The sequence below is a fragment of the Anomalospiza imberbis genome, chromosome 5 (assembly GCF_031753505.1).
Source record: "Anomalospiza imberbis isolate Cuckoo-Finch-1a 21T00152 chromosome 5, ASM3175350v1, whole genome shotgun sequence".
Classification (NCBI taxonomy): Eukaryota; Metazoa; Chordata; class Aves; order Passeriformes; family Viduidae; genus Anomalospiza; species Anomalospiza imberbis.
Window position 1 is genome coordinate 69,141,548 of NC_089685.1, and position 16,999 is coordinate 69,158,546.

At 44.8% G+C, this 16,999-nt stretch overlaps 1 protein-coding gene across 3 annotated transcripts in view; it reads left to right on the forward strand.

Annotated features, from left to right (window-relative positions):
- CECR2 (CECR2 histone acetyl-lysine reader) overlaps positions 1-16,999 on the forward strand; it is a 100,576-nt gene that overhangs the window by 49,626 nt on the left and 33,951 nt on the right. The window lies entirely within an intron of this gene.

Below are 16,999 nucleotides of genomic sequence, written 5' to 3' on the forward strand. Positions count from 1 at the left end.
TGTAGCCTTTTAATTGTGCAGACCCGTTAAGCAAACTCCTTTGTTCAGATGCCGTGCAAAAGCGTGTTTGATGCTCTGCTGTAGCCCTAGTGCACACAGTGAACATTCACATCTGCCGTTATGCTCTGCACTCTGTTTGCTCAAATTAGTGATATTAAGTCATCACATATGTTTTCAACATTTGTATGTATTGCATAGCGTAAAACTTGCTGCTCTGCACACACCTCACTTGCATGAAAGATCCCATTTGCTTTACATAGGGCCAACAATTATTTTCTTAGAAATCAAAGTATTGGCATCACTTCAGCGGCAGGATGTTGGAAAATGATTTGACATGTTCTCTTGAGGTTTTGACATCCAAAGACATTTTGACAGTGTCCACTAAAGCAGTCTCCCAAATGGAGACATCTGCAGAGCATCATCCTTTAGAAGACTGCCACTTGCACAGCAAAATGTGCTTCCAGTGATAGCAAAGGCTTCTTGCAGTGTGTTTTATTTGTTCTTTTGTGAATCATGTTAATAGCAAAGCATAATTGCGGGGACAAAGACAGCTTGGCAACACATGCAGTTGCTTGGAAGCAGTCCTGCTCCCTAAGATCCCCCTATTGTGGGGGGGCTTAGGCAGAACCATAGGTGCTTCCATTGAAAGCTCTATTTCTAATTGACTGATTATGTTCAACAAAATTTATATAGTTGATTTATATATGCATATGCCACTTAATTAAGTTCTCTTTCATTGCTGCGTAGACATTCAACATCAGCGAGTATCAGGAGGTAAACCAGTCAGCTGCACTGCTTCTACTTTCTCCAAATGATTGATTGTAAAGGGTCTGCAGTCATGTGTATCTTCTTCATCAAAATAGCCACAGAGCAATATATACCTGCTTGTAAACATGCAGTAAGTTTATTTCTTCATACCAAAGCCATCAGAAAGTAGAGGCTTAAGTGTTTTGCCCACCTGAACCAGCTTACCCTTGTAGCAGCAGTGAAAGATTTGTCTTTGATAAAATTCATTACTTTTGTGAGATTGTGAGGTTCTCCAAAACTCTCCAGATCTAAGAGTGTCCACTGAGTGATTGCACTGTGTAATTGCCTCCCCATTTGCAACTCTTTTAACTCAGAAAATTCAGGGATGAATCATGGGTGAGTCATTGGACACTGGCAAGTTGTCTGTCTGTCTGTCACCCAAACACACAAACAAACAAAACACACAACCCAACACCTCTCACCCAAACAGTCCTGCTGGGGAAAGTGTGAGGTGCCTGAAGGAGAAACCAGCTGCACCATTTCTGCAGCCTCCTGTCGACGGGGGTTACCTCGTGGGCATGGGGATAATGAGGAAAGAAATGTCTGCAGAGGAGATGGGGAAGAGGGCACAACAGGAGCAGTGCAGTGGGAATGGCTTAAGGGATATATCAGGAAAACTGCCTGAAACTGCTGGGATGTTAGAGAGGTGAGCTTCGATGCACTGCAGAGGAAGCAATGGGGGAGGCTACCTGGAAACAAGAGTGAAAGATGCTGTATACAGAGGGGTGTCATGAAGGAAGGAGCATTAAGATGTAGTCTAAATATGAAAAACTGAAGATAAATAAGAATAAAAGTGATGGCTTGGATACACTTCTCTGAAACAAACTTGCCACACTGTTTCACACTTAAAACCAACTGCGGAATCCAAAAGCCAAACATTCTTCATTTTCCTTACATGTTTCCTTGCAACACCTTTTTTCCCCTCTAACCCCAGTTCAAGAGGCATAGGCCTTGGCTAATGCACAGCTTCCCTTCTGCATTTTGTTTTTCCATAGTTAGTGGTAGGAAGCTGAGCCTCTAACTGATACTTTGAGTGCTCAGCAGACAAAGCCATGCAAATGTGGTGCGGGATTTGTGTGGGGTTTAGACTTGGCTTTGCACAGTGGCCCAGGACTCCGCACTTCTCTGCTGCAGACAGATAGGAGGTATCTGTCTTGGGTGGGAAAAATCGGCAGTGTCACAGATCATCCTGGTGGTGTTACAGCAGCATCTCTCCAGTCATTTGTGCCCTGCATCCTCGTGCTGAGGCTGTGAGCTGTCACTATCAAGGCTGTACATTTTTGTTCCTTGTTGCACCTCAGAGAGAAAGGCAGGAGCTTGTTCTCGTGCCTGTTCTCGGGTTGGGGCACTGCAGCTCAAGCACGGGATGCTTCATAAAACCTCAGTTTTCCTACCTCTCTGAGGGGTTTTGAGGTTTAATTAGTTTTGTGTCGGGTCTTACATCTTTGATAGCCAAAATGTTATCTGCCTATGCTTTCTCACAGTCTGTCTGGGAGCAGCTTGCAGTTCTTGTCACATCTGTTTTGACGGTGTGCAGGACTGGGCTGCCTGGCTTTAATCATGCATCATAGAGGGGTATAAAACTGTCACATACCTTTGCTAATTATAATGTGCTCTCAAGTAATTTTGGAAGTGGCTGAGAGCCCTTCTAATGCTCAATTTAACATGCTCTAGTTTGATTTGCTTTCCATTCTTTGAAAAAATAGAAGAGATTATTACTTTTGTAGGCTTCTATGATCCTTGGTTTTGAAGTAGAGAAACTTTGCCTTGATTTTGATATTATTTATGACAGACTTTAAAAAAAAAAAAAAAGATTCACATACAAGAGAGACTGCTTTTTACCCTGCTTGATGTCTAAGGAGCGTTGTCTGGTAACACAAGACTTTCTTTGAGTTATGGATATCTGTGTTTAACTACAGAGACTACTTAATGGGATGCTACGTGATCTTCTCCAAAATCTTATTTATTATAAGCTATCATAGCTGTTAGGAACACTCCATTGACCTGGTTCTTGCTGTGTTAAGTACTGTAGAAGTACAGAACAAAAACCAGTTGCCTTCCTTTCTGCATCTGTAGCAACGACCCTGTAGCTGTCCTTGCCTGGCACCAGGTAGTTTGAGCACTTGGCCAGGACAGTTTCCCCGTTGCTCTCCTATTTTTACTCTGAGCCAAAATACTTGTGTGTCGTGATCTGCAGCTTTTGTTGTTTTATAAATACCCCTCATAGTATCCATATACCATCTGTACCATCTGTATGTAACTACTACGGGTGCAATAGGTACCTAAGGCATGCTTTGGTTTGATGCCAGTGAGATTGGCCACAGATTTTTTCCTGCTCCCAGCTTCTTTGCACAGGTCTTAAAATGTCTGTGTTTTCTTTTCATTGCTTCAAAAGGCAAATGCCCAGAAAAACTCTTCCTAGAATTAGGGGGGTTGCAAAAAACTAAATAAAAATTAAGCAGTTGGAAAAAACCCTGGTGCTTGCTTCAGATTCTCTCTGATATAAATTGGGTAGCTGCATAGTCCCTAGGGGCTGCCACTTTAATTCCAGCAGGAAATGTGGCTTGATGACTTGTATGAAGACAGGAAGATCAGAGCTTCAGCTAACGGCAGCGGCCGCAGCAGGAGCCTTCTGCAGCTGTTTTTAAGTAAGAAGTGATGGTGTGACATGGATGTGTACACTCAACTAAAATATTCCAGAAAAGCTCCTGCTGTTCAGCTTTTCTTTGGGTGAAACTCATTCTTCAATGTTCTGTTATTGCACTTTTGCTTTTTTTCTAATGTGATGGCATAAAAAGTTTTAGTAACTTTATTGTGTTTCTTATTGGGAAGAATTTTGTACGCTGCCACTTTGTCTCAAAAAAACATCTTTACTGCTTTTTCTTATGTTTTATTTTTTTCAAAACACACAAAGGCCAGAATGTGAGGAGGAAGAAAAACAATATCTCTTGCTTTTTTATTTCCCTATGCCCCATGAGATTCTTTTCTTTTTTTACACCTCAGGGGATTGGTCCATCGGTGTAGCTGAAAACTCTCTTTTTGACTTCTGTGCCACCAGAGGGGATTTGCTTCCTTAGGAATTTCAATTGTTTTTTTATTGTTATTTCTTCCCTAATGCATTGTAATTTTTTTCTTCCCAAGGGGATCATTGGTTTTGCATCCACCTTAAGCTCTTACGGGGTCCTTAAATGATCCTTGGAGTCTTTGGCTTGTAGTTTGCACCTGGTTTTTTCTTATAAGGATAATAAGAGGATATTCCTTAACTCCCCTTCCTCACAATTGTTTAAATTATTTCTGCCCTATCCTTAGTGGTGGCATTGAGAAACACTCCCAGTATGGCATCTGAGAGCTGTATTTCCTACTTGCTGATTTGCCAGTCAAGGACACTGTGTCTGCTCTGTGTATTCTCTAACACTTGTTCTGTAATTATTTATTTGAGCTTTCATCAGAAAGAGAGAGATAATTTGAAATTTTCTAACCTACTGAGGAACAATACCTGTTTCTGAGGACTGTTTTTAGTAGCTCTGGGTATTTTGCTTGTTTCTTCTGCTTTGTCACTTTTGTCCAACCTTGTCCTGTATTCAGTGCGACTGTGTCCTTACAGGTGCTTTGGGGGTTACCCCAGGTCTCATATTTTGGTAAAAGAGACCTCAGTAAAATGCTTAACATCTTGAAATCACCCTTGTGCATGTGCCTACATGAGCTGTGCCCTTCCAGAACTGCTGTTTGTCAGACTGGTCGGGGGGATAAAGTGGCAGGTCAACAGGAATAGCTGGCAAACCAGTGCTGAGATTTCAGTGTCATGGATACCGTGGGAACTAGGCTGTGGAAAGAGCTAAGCCAAGGTACTAAGACTGAGCTGAATGAATTCAGTCCATGCCATAACCTCTGGGGCAGCCAGCCTAAGCTCAGTCACAGAAGACCTGGTGCCCACCACCTTTGGAAAGAGTTTTAGCAGCCGGCTCTTGCAGTTGTGCCGGTGACCTTGTCCATGGCCTGGCCACAAAGCACCTCACTAACTCAGAGTCATATTCATGAATGCCAAGTGAATATCAACAAGATCAGCATTATTTACAGTCTGACTTTTAACAAGTGCTGCCTTGCATACATCATGGATATTGGTGGATGGCCTCTGGAATCAACCTGGTATCGTCAGCACAGGAGATACCGTGAGGGGGCAAGGGAGATGAAGTGGCTGCATTGCTCATCTTGAATCTAATTTTAATATTTATTATAGTAATAGCCAAGCCATGCAAGGTGAGCCTTTTAAAGGGTAAAAAGTGAAAATGAAGCAGCTGGCAGGTGTTGGCAAAGGAAGGATGAGATTACAGCAGTAAAATAACACGGTCATTCAGAGATTAATGAGAAGCACAGTGGAATAAAATTATAGAGTTGAAATATAACTAAAGCTAAGTAAATGTCTTTGATTCTCAGATGGATAAAATGAATCTTTAAAGAAGAATTTGAAGAAAAGTTGGTAGCATGTTCTGGAAGTGCTATTCCATGTATGTGGTGGAGAAAAAGGACTGAAAGTGGTGAAAGAGAAAGAGGAAAAGCTGTGCTGTTATTGTCAGGGCAGATGGATGAGAGACAAACAGATTGGATTGCTGGGGAGAGGGAGTTTTGCAAAACATTGACAGGGAGGAATAGGTGGCTAAACTTCAAAGGAGGAATAGGGAACAGTCAGCAAAGGGTCTTGGAGACTGCAGTGATGTCATCATGCCAGTGTCAGAGCATGAAATATGAAAGGGACAGCTGTATTTACAACTTCTTGATGTTGCAAACCAAGTACTCTGGAGAGGAGGAAGAAAGCAAGAATGAAAAAAGAAACTGAGAAAGCAAGTGAAAATTTCTCCTTTCAAGGAAGAAGGCAAAGGATGGGGTAGAGAGACAGATGGGGTATGGAAGTTTGCCCGATGTGAAACCCCTGCCCTCACTTTTGAGGCTTACAGTGATGCTCCAAAACACTGGTGCAGGATTTTTGCTCCAGCACAGTTGGTTTCGCAGACCACCCAGCACCTCATCCAAGTTCAGAAACCAATGTTTAGTCCAAGGGTGAATACTGGAGAAGATCTGAAGTAATTTTTCTGGAGCCTTTTTGCCTCAGTGGGTTTGATGAACAGCTGGAATAGCTGCTGGCCAGCTGCTAGGCCACTGTGATGATGTGGTGTGTCATGTCAGTCTCTGTTCTAAGTCACCTATGCTTTTACTTTTTCTCCTATTTTACCTTCCAGCCTTCCTCAGTTTCTTTCTGGCTCAACAAATGCAGTCATTTAAACTTTAGAGAGAAGAAGATGGAAGACCTGTTCTGAAACAAATCCCAAAAGGGACTTCTTTAGGATCTGTTTATCTGTAAAAACTTGGGTTTATCCACGGTCTCCAGAAACATATAATGTGTGGGGCTGGTTTTAAGAGATGAATTTGCTAAGCTTATTTGCTTCAAGGCAACCCCATGCTAGGTATTTTGTGCCTCACAGGGGACTCTTTTCTCTGACATTAAGTGTATTTTTCTATGAGCAGTAAGGCACGGTAAGGGCTTGTTTCATATGGATTTGTGCTGTAATACAGGCATGTGTCCTATTTCCCCATCATCATCAAGACAATAACTCCAGCTTCTTCCCCACAGTGCTCATCAGCACTGTAACACCCTAAGGTCCTTTCTGCAGTCCCCAAACAATCAGAAGTGCTTATGGCACAGCAATACTGTTGTCTTTCCTTGTGGCAATGAATCGGGGGGCATGCTTTCTGTTGATGGGCACTAGGAATGAACAATGCAGCATTAAGCTGGCTTCACTTGTTCTTCAAGGATCCAGGAATGAATAGTAAGTAATGATCCTCTTCCAGTCTCAATGTGGAGCACAGTAAGCCCCATTCCTATTTGCTCCTTCAGAATATAGGAGATGTATTTGGGTCTTTTGTAAGTTAATCAGCTCCAGCCCCCAAGGAGCTTCTCAAAAAGAATCAAATAACAGCAGTAGAAAGAAAGAATGTGGATTAAAATTGGCAAGTACATATTGAAGCCTGGCTAGATGCAGGTAAAGGTCATTGATGGGAGAAGTGAATTATCATTGCAGAAAAAGCAGAGCGCTTGCTGTTCAATCACAAGGTGAAATTTGGGCTGTAGGTCCATTCGTTGATTCTGGACCATCCAGATGACTGTGTTCCTCCCTCCTGAGACAGAGAGTACTGTGGCTTGATTTTGATCTTGCTTTCATCATGTCCAGAGTGGCTTCTTGTTGGGGCACACGTTGTGTGCTTGGTTGTTGAGGTGACACAGAACAGGACACTAAACAAGGAACAACAACATCCATGCTTTAAAAGTCAAAAGCGTGCACGTGAAGCAGATGTAGCAAAAGAGGGAGTGCAGCAGCCGTTCTCACCCTTCATCTGTCTGTGTGGCCATCAGCATCCCCCCCTGCACTTCTCTAGGTCAGAGCAGTATGTGCTGGCTGTGGTGCCATCGTGCAGGAACCCAAGTGTCCCTCAGCAGAGCCTCTCAAAGCAGTTGGCAGCAGCCTGCATCTTGCCCGCCCTCTCACCCCAGCGCCTGTGTTACCCAAATCCTCCCCAGCCATCTTCCCCAAAGGAGCTTGTTCATTCCTTTTTGAGCGCTCAGATCTCTCTTGCTCCCTTTTCTTTTTCTGTCAAACTACCTGTAACTAGTTTTTGGGTTAGTTAATAGTTCTAACACTGGCTCTTTTTGTTTTCCATTTTGATCCTTCAAGAGATTGCCCTTTGTTATTCAAAGCCGAAGGTACTTGACACAGAAGCAATGCAGAAGCCCCCGGGCTTCAAGCTGTCCTGGCTGTGTGATCGTTGTGCCTTTGAGCGATTCCCATCCTCAGTGTCTGATAAGCCTTGGGGAAGAAATGGGAAAAGAATGCAGCACTTCGAATTCCTGAGGGGTGCTGGGAGGCATCCTTGCATGTGGGGACTGGAGGACATTCACCTGCTGACCAGGGCCTTTCAGAGTCAGCATTTCACGATGCCAGAGGAAGGACCCTCCCGCCTTTGACTTTCTTTACCAGGCTGACAAAAATCTGGCTTCCAATCTATCTCTTAGGGAGAAAGGTATCTTGCCTTTGCTAAATGGTTTGCAGAAATGTCCAGGTCAGGTGGTTTTGTATTCAGGCCCAGGAATTGCTTCTTGAGCTCTAAAACCGACCCTAGGAGCTGCTGTCTTCTTGGATTTACTGTACTGCTCTCTGGAGAACCCAGCTTCTTTGGTTTTGTGTCACATCCAAAAAGTGGCATAATTTACTGATAATGTTAACTCTGTTGGTGTCATCCAGCCTGCTGATGTGCCTGTAAAATCTCCGGTTTGGCATCAGCATGGCTTAATTTTCTCTTGGTGATCTTAAGCTTCACCAGGGGACCAGCTGTACTCCACAGGTCAGAGCATTGTTCCTTCAGTCTTACTGTGCACCTCTGTCTTGTGCACCAGTACCATCGACATCAGAACCTATCATACAAACATCTCTTTGCCATTATCTTCCCATCCTTTAGTACCAGTGTTTATCTTGTGCCTTTAGCACACAGGCTCCTGTTGGCTCTGAGACTCAGGACCTCTCTTCTGCCTCCTGCCATTCTAGCTTGGCCACTGGCCTCTGTCACTTGCTTTCTGATTTTGAACATGACAGAGTTCTTTGTACCTTAGGGTCTTGGGAGATTCTTGTCTCCTGTTCTGAACATGCTCTGAGGGAAAATTTCATATTTTTTAGACGGGGAAAAGTTCCCAGTCTAGCTGCGGTGATAGATCTCATTGGATAGGGAAGTGTTGGGCTCAGCTCTGCTCAGCTCTCCAAGCCTATTCGCTAGCATGCCAGGGAATTCATTGCTTAATGAAAGCCATTTTCCCTGGCCTTCCCCAGCCAAGATCAATGTCATCACATGGCAGGAGATGGCTTACCCCTAGACATCTCCCTTGTGTGTTCTTGTAGAATCACAGCTTGACAGCAAAGCTTTTTATGTGTAATAGGCATTTTCAGTTCTGTTGTTAATTTATCATAGGTGATGGTGTGAGATTAACTTCTTCCCTTGGTCCTTTGCACCTCAGATGTAAAATGTGATGGCATCAGAACTAGAGCCACCCTGTTGGTAGTACCTGCTGTGCATCCCTTGCTGGGGAAAGCTTTCATAACTGACATTGCCTCTTTCTTGGGCTCACTTGGCTCAACAGGTTCCTCAAGGCAGGAAAAGAGTAGCTGACCCTTCTGGGGACACTCAGCTTGTCTCCTCTTTAGTTGCTGAACTGTTCAGTGTTACCCCCACCAAAGAAGCAGAAACCTCTTGTTTCTTTTCAAGAATTCTTGACAGACATTGGAGTTTTCTTCCCGTTCAGACAGGCAGGATGTCTGACCAACTTTCTCACCAGGAGTTTTCTGGAAGTTCCTGTGTATTTCCAGATGCACAGTATTTTACCATTTTAGCCATGTCTCAAGGAACTGAGGTCTCTATTTCCAAGCCTTCCTCCGTGCTGGAGCTGTAGTGCAAGTTTCAACACGATGGTTGAAAATGCATGTCAGTGACTGATTACAGAGCTGTTTTCCTCTGGGAGTTTAAAGCTACCCTTGCTGCTTTCAGGGGCTGTATATCACACTGAATGCACCTGATTTGTTACTGCACCCTTTGACTTCAGGGTAGTAGTGCCCTAAAGGTAAAATTGAATAAACTGTGAAGTACAGAGTATCTGTGGGGTTAGTGTGTCAGCAAAGCTGGGCAGGTGTGTTTAAACACACGTTTGGTGTGAACACAGTCACCCTGAGTCAAAAACAACAATGCCCATGGAAAGTAGCATCATCACTCTTAATTTATTGTGTTATGCAGATGTAATTAAGGGGCCAAGACAGTTTTAAAAACTGTCTCAAATTGTCTGTTCTTTCTATGCATTCAAGGTAAATGATCCTTTCTGTTCATCTAATGTTGCATTAATTCATGTTTTCACAAAGATGTGTAGCAATACAGTTTGCTCAGCATAGTGATGTTTCAGGAACTTTTAGGAGAATTCTTTTCACCCTCTTTTAATCCACTTATCCAACTCATTGATTTGTCATTATTGGTTTTCACTCAAATTGCAGCATCAGTAGTGTGGGTTGGAGTTCCTGCTTCTCTGTCCAAAACCCTGCATGTAGTGAGAGCACAAGTCATCCCTAGATAGAGATTGTACAGATACTCACTGAGTTTGAAGGAAGGGTTGAGCTAGCCTTGAAAGACAAATAAATTTTATTTTAGTCCTGTTAATATTCCCTGAATCTGTCTGGGCAGTGTATGTATCCTCCTGCTTATCCCCTTTTCCCCCAGGATTTTCTCTTCCTGTGGTACCATGTACCTTCAAGTGTTGTTTGGGATGTTTCTGGCTGCTCTGGTTTCATTGATGCCATATTCCTGTTTCTTCCTTTCCCTAATCAAGCAACAAAAACACTGAAGCAGTCCTTGCTCCTACCTAAAAAAACATATGCAGGCCCCTGCACCCAGCATGCATCTAGTTAGCAATATGCGTCTTCCTCATCCTCCAAGAACTGCATAATCCACCAGGCTTGGCAAATCCAACCTCTTTTCCCTCCAATGTTTCACATCTTCACACCAATCGCTTTCTTTCCCTGGCTCACTTGGCCATGTAGGCTGCTGGTCTCTTGGGAAGGGGAGATGGATGCTGGGCATCTGCTCACTCCTTCCTCGAATTGTGGGGAGGGTGAGGGAGAAAACAGCAAGGCAGATAAGGGCAGTGAGGAGCAGCTGGGCATAAGTGAAAGAAGGGCCATCAGCGCCTTCAGGTTGTGTTTCCTTCACCTAAAATTACTTTCACCTTCTCACGCAGAAGGAGAAACAACAATATGCCTTTTTGTTGCCTCCCTGTACTGTGAGGTGTTAGAGGCAGGGCCACAACACGAAACACTTGTGGCCCCTCCTGCTGAAAACAGAGCAGCCCTGGCTCACAGAAGGGTGCTTGGAGCTCCTGCAAGCAGAGAGACAGAACATGACAGGACAGTTCAAAGTAACAGGTATGTGTGATTTCTCCTGCCAGTGCTGCCTTTCTCTCACACAGCCCAATTAACAGGGGTCACAGAGCACTGATTAGCTGCCTTGGCGTTTTGTGAACATTAAGCAGTGAAAAACCCAGGGTGAATGGGGGAAAAAAGATCAAATAGACACTTATCTCAGCACTCCTGCCTGTCCCTGGCATTTGCCAGCCTAAGGAAAGAGCCTTTCCAGAAGAGACCAATGCAGGACAGTGCTGTATCTGTGCTGGTATCTCTGCTGCTTTTCTGCCCTTCCTCAGCAAAATAACAAACAAGGCACCCCCAGCAGCTGTTGTCGTTCATAGGGTTGTTGCTAGATAAAAGCCAAATCACTGGAGAAGCGTGGGCCACAGGCAGCTGGGGAAGATCAGAGCGTGCCCTTTTGCCACACTGGTGTGTGAGATGGCTTCAGCTCCTCCTTGGGAGGAGTGGACTTGCTGCCTCCTGTCCTTCATGTGAGGGAAAAGGGGTGGGAGGCAGCACATACCAGTTCATGGGAGGTAAAAGGGCATCTCCATCTAGTTTGAGACTTGCTGAGAGTGGGCTAGTAATGCTAAGGAACCCTGGGAACTTCCACGGTTGCTCAGGCTGTGGCTGGGGTGAGAAATCTGGACAAGCAGACCTGGAATGTTCCTGGAGGGTGGGCAGCTGTGGTGACCTCGTGCCTTCCCCTCTCTTCCTTCATACCCCCGTTATTTTGGGGGTAGCAAAGCAACGCTCCCGCTTCAGCTGTCATACCCAGGTTAAGTGGCTGCACTTGCTTCTGTCAAGCCAACACATGCTCCTGTGGTGTGATCCCTTATTAGAGCAGACAGCCCACATCAGCTCTCCATTCTCCCTGCCTCCCCAGAGACACTGCCTCGCTCCAGAGCTGTTCCTATTCTGCTTCTCTGTGGGATGCAGCATGTCTGCCAGCTCTCCTTCCAGCTACCCCGGGTTTGATTGCATGGAAGATGGAGGAAGACAAGGAGTAGGGGTGTTCTTACACCTGCTGACAGCCATGCGTTTTCATAGATGATTTTTTCCCCTCTCCTAAAGACGAGTGTTGAGTTCAGGTGGGAAGTCCATCATGTAAATGAGATCCAACCATGTGAATTGGATTTCTTTAGCAGGATTGTGCCGCCCTTCTGCTGGTGAACCTCCTGTCCTAGCTTAGTGTTACCATGTTGGAGGAAAGGTCCAGAGCCCTGATGTCTTCTCTAGGCATTGCTTCAGCATATTCTCGAGGTGGTCTCTGGTCTCTGCCACATTTGAGTTCTGGAAGTGAGTTGTGGGATGGACAAATGAGGAGCAGGCAACAGGCATTGCTAGGGTGCTGAAATTACTTTGCTGTCCTTTACTTTTGTAGAAGACATGGGTATATCTTTCATGGATATGGGAGCCTCCAATTACTCACATTTCAGACTGCCAAATCCTGCCTGGAGTTAGGCCAGATTGTTTTAGGGAATAGCTGCTGCTACTTAATATTTGCTAACTAGGTAACCTTTTGTCCTTCTGTTTTGAAACAAAACAGTGGTTCTAATGTAGAAAGATTGTATTCTCATGTTCAGCAATGGTGAAGACAAATGTCCTTGTGTGGAGAGCCCAGTGCCATCCACCTGCTTAGCTCTTCAGATGTCTTTCTCTTCCCTTACCCGATGGCCACACAGGTAAGCCACAGAGTTACTAAGGTTTGGGCAATGTCTGCATTCAAAAAACTAGTTCTAGCTTGCCATGGGGGACAAAAGGCAGACCTGTACATGCCTTGTGATGGTCTTGTGCTCCAGCATTCTCTGCTGTCTTTACAAACTCTGGGAGGAGAAACTTCACTCTGGAGGTCTGATCAATGTAATTTGAATTCACCCCCCCCACCCCCGCCACTTTGTGATCTCATTCAGGGTCCATTAATGTCAGCTGTACTCTTGTTCACAGCCACCACAGCAGGTTTTCTCCAGGCATGATTCAAAACAGGCACTGAAAAGCAGGATGTGTCTGGGTGTTTGTTTCCTTCATCACCAGAGCTCTGCCTTGTTGGACCTTGCCCAGGTCTGTCACAAGTATGGTGTGGAGTTACTGCTCCCTCTAGACTGTCCTTGGCTGGAACTTTTGAAGTCTGTCCCCATCAGTGGTGCAGCTGGTGGCACTGCTAAATGTGGCTGGTAAAGTCCAAGGTCACGGCTCCTGGATCTCCAGCTTCTTGGTCATTTTGCTCTGCTGCAGGGAATGTTCTGTGGAGACACCCCTTCAGGGTGCTCGTGTCCCTTGGGCCTCAGGCAGTTTGGTCCCCCTGATGGCAAGTTGGCCCATGGTCTGAGCAATATGTGCTCACTGTTGGCTTGCACGCCTCCTGAGCCAGCTGCACACACAGGGCTTGGAAGGATTCCTCTCCAACCCTCTTCTCCCCCTGGAGGATGGGGTAGTATCTCTTTCCCCCTGCATCATACCTGACTTAGTTTCTCAGTAGGGTAAATTGAAGGTGAAGTACAAGCTGGTCCATAAAGCTTCCTCCCCCACCTCAGATAAGAAAGCTCATTAATACAGTAGAAAAAAGGTCTCCATTGTTACATGAGAGCTCAAGGTCAGGCTGGTAGTAGTAACTCATATTGCTTCTAAGGTCAGCCTAAGCTTTCTCTTTCTGACAAGCCACGATAGATTGATCATGGGGGCCCTTACATTATTTTTTTTTTCTTCTGAAATAGGCTTTGCTTCTCCTGACCCTGTTAATGATGTTTGACTGAGGTCATCCCAGCAAACCCTGAATCCTTCCCATTACCTTCCAGAGGGCTTGCCTTTGTGGCAAAGCATTGTATGCTTGTTAAGAATTAAGCTTTCCTGATCTCTGCTGTAGCAAAGGAGCTGTCTTCATTGGAGAGGCAAGAAATATCTTGAATGCCATCTGTCAGTTAATGCTCTCATTAACACCTGAGTGACTCCCAACACCAAGCTGGTGCCTTTTTGCCAATTCAGAACTTAAAAGGTGCCAGCCCATAAGGTGAAATATCTTCAGTCCATAAAATTAATTCCATTAAAAAACGTCTGTTCTGGTAAGACCTAGATTTTTGTTGTTGTTGTTTTTTTGGTGTTTTTTTTTTCTTTAACTAGAGAGATCACAGAGCCAAAGCCAGTTCTCTTGTGTGCTGTGAATTAGATGCCCAAGAAGTCTTTTTTCATTTAGCACTGAGAACTTCCTAAAATCCACGCTTGTGCTCAGTGTCTGAATGCATTCGAGTCTTTTTCAGCTTTTAAAGCCTTTACTGGACAGAAGTACCACCTCTGTTATTTCCCTTAGTGGCTAACTCTGTAATAGGAACTTCAAGAGTAATTGCATTTATGTTTAAATGATCTTTGGTAGAAAGGCTGAGCTCTCCCAGTCTTGTTTTCCATGTTCCCCCCACATACAGCTCTTGGACAGGAGTTGGAAGAGGTTGTTCCTGCTCCCTGTCATCCTCTGGTTTTGTCAGGGTTCTTGGTGTTAATCTCAAGAACAATATACTGTCTGGGATTAGATGCAGGTCAGCCTTGCCTTTTTCCCAGCAGTTTTAGCTCAAGAGCATGCCAGTATTTACTCTTCTATTGCATTTTGTAAATTAAATGAAACAAGAGACTTAAAACACTGTCAACATGATAGATATTCTAGCTAGTGGGTCCAGGCAATTATTTGGCATCTAAACTTTCAGAAGGCTTATTTGTGTGTGCCAGCAATGTCCAAACATCGTTGGTAATTTTTTGTCTCCGACATTTCAACTCCTTACCCTAATGTTTCCTTTAATCCAATATTTGCTCCCATAGGACCAGAGATTTTGTGAGGGGTGGGTTTTAGGGTTTTTTTTAAAGAGATGTGTGTGGGGGGAGGGCTTGTAAAAAAATTGGCAGCAGTAGACCAGATAGGGCAATGTGCTGTGACAGTAATTCCACACTTGGGCCATGGCATGCTGCCTGCAGGAAGCACAGATTGACACGGGGACTCTCTTACTGAATCAGTGTTTGGTTTAGCTTTGTTTGTTTGGCTTGATTTTGTTTACAGTTTTCCAGCCAAGATTTGATTTACTTTGGAGTCTTTAAAACTAAAAGCACAAGTGACTCCGCTTCCTTTGGGCATGAGGATTAAAAAAAACAAGAATTGTGTGTCTGTACACATAATTCCAGCCCCAATTTGCTCAGAAGGAATTTCACATTGAGTTTGTTCATACAGGGTCCCTGTGGGGCTGGGGTCTCTAGGTGCAGCTGTTCCCTGCCAAGCGTGCACACCAGAAGCTCCAACCAAATTTTTCCATCTATCCCATCAGCTCTGTGAAATTCTCACCCTCTCTTCCTGAGGTCTCCAAAGGAGCCCCTCCAGGAAGCCGGGCACGGTGAGGAGCGCAGTGGCCAAGCTTCTTTTCTCTGACAGCAGAGCACGACCCCACGCGTTCAAAGCCTGGGCGATGGGAAGGGTGCCTCTCCTTTGAGCAGGGAAAACACTGGGATTGCCAGGCGGGGGGAGGAGTCCTCAGCTCCCCTCTCGTGGAGCACAGAGAAGCCTCCCTCTTTGGGAGGCAGCCGGGCAGCAGATGGCCGGGCTGCGGCGCTGAGCTGTCAGGGGTGGATCATTTCTCTGGCTGCTCTGGGCGCTGATACCCATGTTGGAGAGGAGCCCCTCCCTCAACTTGCTCCATCTTCTTTATGCCCTGATTTTTTTGCAGCTGCTACTAAAGATCACAGGCAACTTGAGCTGCAGCCTCGGTGGTACTCTTGTGGATTGCCTGATGCTGTTCCTCCCCTTTGACACAGATGTGCTAGGTCGTGTCCTTCCCTGTGCCCCAGATTTCTCTTTGTAAATGCAACATACGATTAAAACTTTCAACCACAGTTGCAATTCGACCTCCTTTCTAATCTTTGCAACAAAAGATAGGGACCTCTGACAACAACCCTGTGGTTTCAGAGTGTAGCCTGGGATAAGACTAAGAATCGCACTGGGCTCTTGAAAAATCACCTGCATCCATGTGGGATGTACCACATAGAAATGCATGTACCATTCCACCACTGCCCCACTACAGCTATCCAAATTGCTTTGCACACTGGGGGGCAATTGCAAGGGATGTTTTGACAAGTGAGTGAAAGTTTTTCTCAGTTTTATGAAATATTAATGGTGCTAGTCAAGTTGGCATGGGAGAAGTTTTAGAGTTGCAGAGTTCTTCGAGGTACCTTTTCTGATCTGTTATAGCTGGTTTCTGTAGTACTTTTCCTTGGTTACTGAGCTGTGTGGAAGCTGCCTGTGCTATACATCAGGAAGTGGCTGAGAGGAGGTGAGAGTCGTGGCCCACGGTCTCACACTTTCCTTGTAAATTGTTACTAAGGCTCCCAATTTACTTTCGGTAGAGGGTTGGTCTTCCTTTGGATACATGCCCTGAGACAGAATGTGCCCACGTACCAGTTCAACCTCCTTGGGAATGCTCCAGTTTGTAGAGAAAAGGACACGACTGACCTAACACTGCCTCCAGTTGCTGAGTGTTTTTGCACATCTCAGTGATGCTGAGATCCTCTGGAGAGGAGATACATCTCTTCTCATACTTCAGCTCAGTGATTTCCTTCCTGCCTTCTTCCCACTGACAAAAGAATTTTTGGAGGTTCTCAGCTGCAGCAGACACTCTGTAGGGCTTTCAAGTGTATTGGTGTCCTACTGCCGAAGCTTGAAAGAAGGGTATTTAATGGACTGTATCCAGGTAATTCCATTCCTGGATCCAGGCTCTCTGATTCTTTGGTTTTAATTTCACTGGTAATTCTAAACAGTTATTCCTGGGCATTTCTGCTTTGAGCAGGGAAGAACCCCAAGGGCAGGGTTCTCATAGATTGCTGTCCTCCCTGCAGATTTTCTTTTCCAAACCAAGAGAGCTGTTTCAGAAACTTTTTCAAAGGGAAATATAAGAGATGGGATAAGTGAAACTAACTGTAGGTGTGGCAGACAGGGTGAAGATGAGCACCATACATTTGTCTGGAGAAAAGGGGTCGGTTCCTATTAAGAGGGAAAATATAAATTAGGTAAGATTGAGAGTGATTGGGAATGCCTTGAGACATCTGTTTCCCATCTCTGGTTCTTATTTCTATCCTTATTTAAAGCGACAAATGCACAGTAGCTGTCTTTGAAAATTGATGGGGGTAGGAACTCAAAAGTACTCTTAAGAACAGAGCTTGTAATGCACTGAACACCAGGTGGA